Source organism: Euphorbia lathyris, chromosome 7 (genome assembly GCF_963576675.1).
Source record: "Euphorbia lathyris chromosome 7, ddEupLath1.1, whole genome shotgun sequence".
Classification (NCBI taxonomy): Eukaryota; Viridiplantae; Streptophyta; class Magnoliopsida; order Malpighiales; family Euphorbiaceae; genus Euphorbia; species Euphorbia lathyris.
The window spans coordinates 41,834,886-41,841,334 of record NC_088916.1 but is presented as its reverse complement, the minus strand read 5'-3'; the positions used below and the strand labels follow the sequence as shown (position 1 = coordinate 41,841,334).

The following is a 6,449-nucleotide window of genomic DNA, read 5'->3' as shown; positions in this document are numbered from 1 at the left end:
GTAGGGTTTAGTCAATTCTTTAATCCACCCTCGTTTGCGGGGGACAAGGAGCATGGATTAGGTTTTACTGTTTACGTGCATTAGCTAAGTTTTTACTATTCACGTTTTTACTATTCACGTGCGTTAGTTAAGTTTTTACTATTCACGTGCACTATTCACGTTTTCACTATTCATGTGCACTATTCGCGTTTTTACTATTCACGTGCATTAGCTAAGTTTTTACTATTCACGTGCACTATTCACATTTTTACTATTCACGTGCACTATTCACATCTTCACTATTCACGTTTTTTTGTACCGTTAGCATGCATAAATTTGTAGTGTCACTATTCACATGAATATAGCGCGCATTCTTACAAAAATAAACAAGTGCTACTTGTAAGTAAAGGAATTCACGTTTTCTAGCTAAAGTCCTCTAAGGCAGTCTAAGGGTTAGCATGCAAATCATGTTCGAATAGGAATGCTAAAGCCTAGAGTTCGAATCAAATAAAAGTGAGAAATTACTTACCTCGTTGCAGCGTGTCCTGCTCAAATGCGTCGTAGGGTCGTGGAAAGTATCCATTCTATCCAGGTTTACGTAAACCTCGTCCATGCCTCTAGTGCCATCCCATTCATCTAAATCCATCACGAGAATAATCCAAATTGAAGTCTAGTGAGAGAAAGAAGAGAGAAAAGGTGTGGGGTTGAAATGAAACCCCACCACCTTATATAGGAAAAGGGAATGGCATTCCCGTAAATAGTGAAAAAAGTACGATTTGACATAAAGGTAAAAAGTAAATAATTAATTACTAGGTGCACAGACCTCCGATTTGCAGTCCGTTTCAGCCTGCATTTCTCCCAGACAGCGACCAACATTATCAAGATATGAACTCCAGACAACAGTTAATTTTTACGGAACAGTGACACCAGTCAAAATACAGACAACAGTCAACAGAAAAATAATCGTTAGTCTATATCATTCCAGACTAAAATACGTCCCCATTAAACCTCCGAGATGCTAGCTCCAGTAAGAAAATACAGACAACAGTGTTGTAGAAGAATCCAGAGACAATCCCCGCTTTTGAGCCATCTTACTCACGGTCGCAGACCGAAGTTGCTTTTGAGCCATCTGACTCACGGTCGTAGACCGGAGTTGCTTTTGAGCCATTTGACTCAAGGTCGCAGACCTGAGTTGCTTTTGAGCCATTTTACAAGCGGTCGTGGACCAGGGTCGCTTTTGAGCCATCTTACCCGCGGTCGTAGCCCAGGGTCGCTTTTGAGCCATCTTACTCTCGGTCGTAGACCAGAGTTGCTTTTGAGCCATCTTACTCTCGGTCGTAGACCAGAGTTGCTTTTGAGCCATCTGACTCACGGTCGTAGACCGGAGTTGCTTTTGAGCCATCTGACACAAGGTCGCAGACCTGAGTCGCTTTTGAGCCATTGTACCCGCGGTCGTGGACCAGGGTTGCTTTTGAGCCATCTTACCCGCGGTCGCAGACCTGAGTTGCTTTTGAGCCATTTTACCCGCGGTCGTGGACCAGGGTCGCTTTTGAGCCATCTTACTCGCGGTCGCAGACCTGAGTTGCTTTTGAGCCATCCCGTTAGCGGTCGTACACCGAAATTGCTTTTGAGCCATAACCAACGTACGCTAGATTCCGAGAAAAGAACATTCATCGATGGCCATTCCAAAGGTGACGATGGAAGGAATCAGAGGACGACACCGGAACGCGCAACGCGAAGGTCAGGTATGTTCCCTCCTACTCTTTACGTGTCTTTTACTTTTATATGTTTTACATTGCATGTGTTGCGTTAGCAAAAAACGTTTTCGAAACACACACGTCACTGTCAAAATAGAAAAGTAGGGGCAACTGTAGACACCGAGTCGGAGGACCTGTGACGAAAACCTGAAAACAAGACGGTTGAAGCGATTGATTCCAAAAGTTTTGAAAAAATATATAAAGGATAATAAGTGAAGGAAAATCGGCGGCACGGGACGTGCGCTCGGCGTCCGTCGGACGCACCGCGAGTGGCACGCTCTCGACGTCCGAGCAATGCCCGGGTCCGGTGGCACGGTGCGCACTCTCGTGGGCAGCTGAGCGCACGCGTCCGGTAGTGCGAAGCGCGCGTTCGGCGGCCGCGACGTCTGAGCGTCCGGCGGTGCGGAACGCGCGCTCGGCGGCCGCGGGGTGCGCACGCCCCGAGGGTCGTCGGGCGGGCGCCCAACCACGTCGGGCGAACGCCCGACGAAGGTCGGGCGCGGGCGCCCAACCTTGCGTTGGGCGCTCGCCCAACAAATGTTGGGCGGTAGCCCAACACAAGGTTGGGCGGCCGTCCAACCCCAATGGGCGACGCCCAATTTCCTTTGGGCGTCGCCCATTGGTCCAGGGACCCGTTTGCCTATAAAAGGCACGGATCCCCATGCAAAAAAGAGGGGGGATTTTTTGGATAGGTTTCTCACTCTAAACATTTTTAGAGAGAGAGAGTGATTTTTTTTGAGAAAAATATTTTTTTTTCTCAAAAATTCCAAATTTCCTAAAGTTCAATTTTTACTAAATTTTCATTAAAAACGAAAGATCGTGGTTCGTGGAATCAATCGGCTTCGACTGTCAGATACCGAATTTAAGGTATTATACGAGGACTAGACTCTCTTTTATTTTATTTTATTTATCTTCCTCTCCTATTTATTTTTATGTTATAGTTTTTATTTATTTAGTTATTCATTTATTTTGTCACGTTTTATTTAATTAGCGTATTTATTTAATTTTCATCTCGTGTTGAATAAAATTCGGTTTTGTTTTAAAATAAAAAACCTCGTTTTGATATCCCAATACGAACCGTGATCCGATAAAAAGGTAGTTCGGGTATCGAAAACGTTGTAATTATAAGTTTTTAATTTAAAAGAAATTTCTAAATAATGTTTTGAAATAAAAAACGTCGTTTAGGAACTTCCGTTTTCGACTATGATCCATCTTTGGTAGTTCGGAAATCAAAAACGATTGAATTAGATTTAATTTAAAGCTTTTGAATAAATCTGGAAACATTTAGGAGTGCTGCTGTAATTTACCTATTCTGTCACTAAATGCTGTTTACCGACGGATTTTCCGTCGGTAAATCTGCCAAAACGTAAAAAATTCCATTTCAGTCCCCTTTTCCTAACTTTTAAGCTTTTAATCTTTAATATATATATGTATAATTATGTAATATATGTTTTTCAAATTATTTTAGACCTTTAGCATATATAATTATTTGATAATATTTGTATACCATTTTTTATACTATTTTCTAAATATAAGTATAATTATGTATATGTATTTCCTTTTTATTAATTTAGGCTATGTTTTAAATGATAGTTATTTGATATTTTGAGAAATAATTGATAGATATTAGTATATGTTATTTTTGGTATTTAAAACTATATTAGTTATGTATATGTATATAGTGTTGGGATATTCGGGTTATTTTGTTGATTATTGAATGAAATTATTTTTGGGTAAATGTTATTTTCTTATTCATAAGATTTACTTATTATTTTCACATTTTTTTTGTATAAATGTGTTGTACCTATTATTTTCATATACATATAGTTTCTTTTGTGTTTACTCTTATTTTCATATCTTCTTTTTTGATTTAAATGTATATATATATATGTGCCTAAATTATTTTCTTTATTCTTTTGGCCCATTCATGGGTCCATGTTCCAAATGAGCATTATTTGAGTGTGAATATTAGTTTAAATGGGTTTATTAATGTAATTATAATAGGTAGAGAGTCCATTAAATAAGTGGGGAAAATAAATCACAAAAAGAGTTTTCAATTTAATTATTTAAACTAAAAGGTTTTTAGAGATTCTTAATGTAAATAAATAGTGTTTTCTTGACATTTCAAATCGTTTCTTAAAACATCACGCTTTAAAACCTTAGTCCGTTCCAAACGACGGATTAAGCGAGCCTTGTAATTAAAATCGTTTTCATTGTAAATAATAGAGTTTTGAATCGTTTTCTTAAATGATTTGTACAAAATAAAATTGACTTGTATGTTTAACCACGTTTTCTCATCAAAGGTTTTTATCTCAATGTTTTCAAACCCTCGAGTCGTTCCAACGGCGATTCGGGTAAACTTCATCAAACGGGGTTTTAAAACGCACCTAAATCGTTCCAACGGTAATTAAGGTGCGAACCATGTAAATAAACTCGTTTTGGGGGAACAAGTTAGTGTAGAATAAACACACGGCATGACTTTTAAATACGGTTGTAAATAAACCACTTCTTTCTTCCCCCTCTCTATGTATGTATAACATAAATGGGTGATTCTTTACTAATATGGCTTTTCAATAATATATGCTCAAAACGGTTTCAAAAAAAAGAGAAAGAAAAGGGTTTCAAATGAATTTTAAACTTAAAGAAGTATACGATTAGTCCGTTATCGCCTAACATGCTGAGTAGGAGGCCGGTGGTTCATAACCGAGCGATATCGGGGTGCCTAGTAGCCTTTCTCCGGAAAGGAGCTAGCCTTCTCGGCTCGTACCTAAGTTTCCCGAACCCACACCGGTCTCCTGCAAGGGATCGGTGTTCATTTTCCCATTCGTGGGTGGCGACTCTTCCATATCTCCGAGCTCTGGTCCTGCCGAGCAGCTTGATTCCACGATTGGTTGATTTCGGCGCCAATCACCGCTTACGTCGCCATGAGGTTGTCCACCCCCCAGTCCGCCCGGGAGATTAGGCCGAGACACCTCATCTAACAGCAACACTTATGGAATACGCCAGGCCAGGAGTGGCCGGTGTAACAAACAGTATAGTTAGACCCCCAATAAACGTACACCAATTTGAAATTAAGCCAGCTTTGCTTAATATATTGCAAAATAATGTACCGTTTTATGGATTACCTAACGAAAACCCAAATGCCCATTTGACAAATTTCTTAGAAATTTGTGACACTTTCAAAATGACAGATGTGCCTGCCGAAGCAGTCAAACTTCGCCTCTTTCCTTTCACCTTGAAGGGCAAGGCAAAAATTTGGTTAACTTCTATGTCAGCCGCAACATTCGAAACTTGGGACCAACTAGCCCAAGCATTCTTATCAAAATATTTCCCTTTAGCAAAAACTGCGAGAGTCATAAAAGAGTTAACATCTTTTTCTCAAAATGATAATGAAACTCTTTATGAAGCTTGGGAACGTTTTAAAGAACTTCAACGTTTATGCCCACACCACCAATTGCCCGATGCACTTTTAATGCAAACATTTTATAATGGGATAAATCCTACAACTAGAGGTTCATTAGATGCTATGTCGGGAGGGTTATTTATTGTTAGGGATTATAGCCAGTTAATCAACTGTAGCGCAGCGAAATTGTGGTTTAAAATTTATTTCTAATCCCTTTGAGTTTGATCTTTGTCCGTTAACCATTGATTGAATAAAACCTTTTGATCCGTTTAAAGATATAAACATATCCGGACTGTCTCTTTTAGAGACGACTGAAGAATCCACAAGGTAGTAAGATCTCCGTAGTCAGGTGCACGAACAACTATTGAGCTAGAACCGGTGCTAGCCGAAGAACAGAGGAGGAACTGGAGAGATTATGTAATTTGCCAATAAAGCTTCTCCACTTTTGAATCAGTGGCCGCAGAAATTTATTGCTTTCCAAAGCAATTAGTTGTTGGCCGAATCATATGAATTAGTGATTAGATTATTAGGTTAATTTTATATATATAGTGTGCTTATTTCTAAACCTAATTGGTTTAGGGTTAATTGGTTAATTACAAAACTAATCCAATCCTAATCTAATTACATAAATAAATACCAATAGTATTTATTCTATGCAATTAATTATGATTAGATTAAATTTAATTACCCCAATTAAATAAACAACACTAATTAATAAATTGACGTATCAATTAATTAATTATTCACCGAATGCAATTTCATTAATTTACAAATTAATTAATTACATTCCGTAAATTAATTAATCAATTAAATACTCAACTCCTAAAACCATTAATTACATTGATAAAAAAGTATCAATTAATCAATTAATTAACCACTAATTAATTACCTTAACATTTTATTATCAATTAATTAATAAATTCTATCTCTCCAATGTACCGTTCTATAAGTTCTAACTCAGATGTTCGATGTGCACGGTCCTATGGGCCTGTCCTTAGCTAGCAGTGGGCTTATGGCTCACAGACAGTAAGTGGGTTCTAGCAAACCATTACTGCCCCTAACTAAGATAGAGTTTCAGCAGTCTAAAGATGCAGGGACCCTGTAGTTATCTCTTAACGTCTTTTACAATTTGATATCGATATTATAAACTAGAGGCATGGCGTCTGTCATCCTCTCTGATGTTTATGATATTTCTTGATCTTAAGTAGATTAATGAATCAGATAAGTAAACTACTTATCATGGTGTGGCCACATACTTATCAATCTCACTTATCAAGTGGCCTGTGATATCAGCTCATTATTATATGAGT

At 38.4% G+C, this 6,449-nt stretch overlaps 1 non-coding gene across 1 annotated transcript; it reads right to left on the bottom strand.

Moving 5' to 3' along the window:
* Positions 1-5,085: 5,085 nt before the first annotated feature.
* On the bottom strand, positions 5,086-5,192 carry LOC136201677 (small nucleolar RNA R71). The gene has a single exon (XR_010674020.1). It is a non-coding gene; the product is annotated as a small nucleolar RNA R71 (small nucleolar RNA).
* Positions 5,193-6,449: the final 1,257 nt, after the last annotated feature.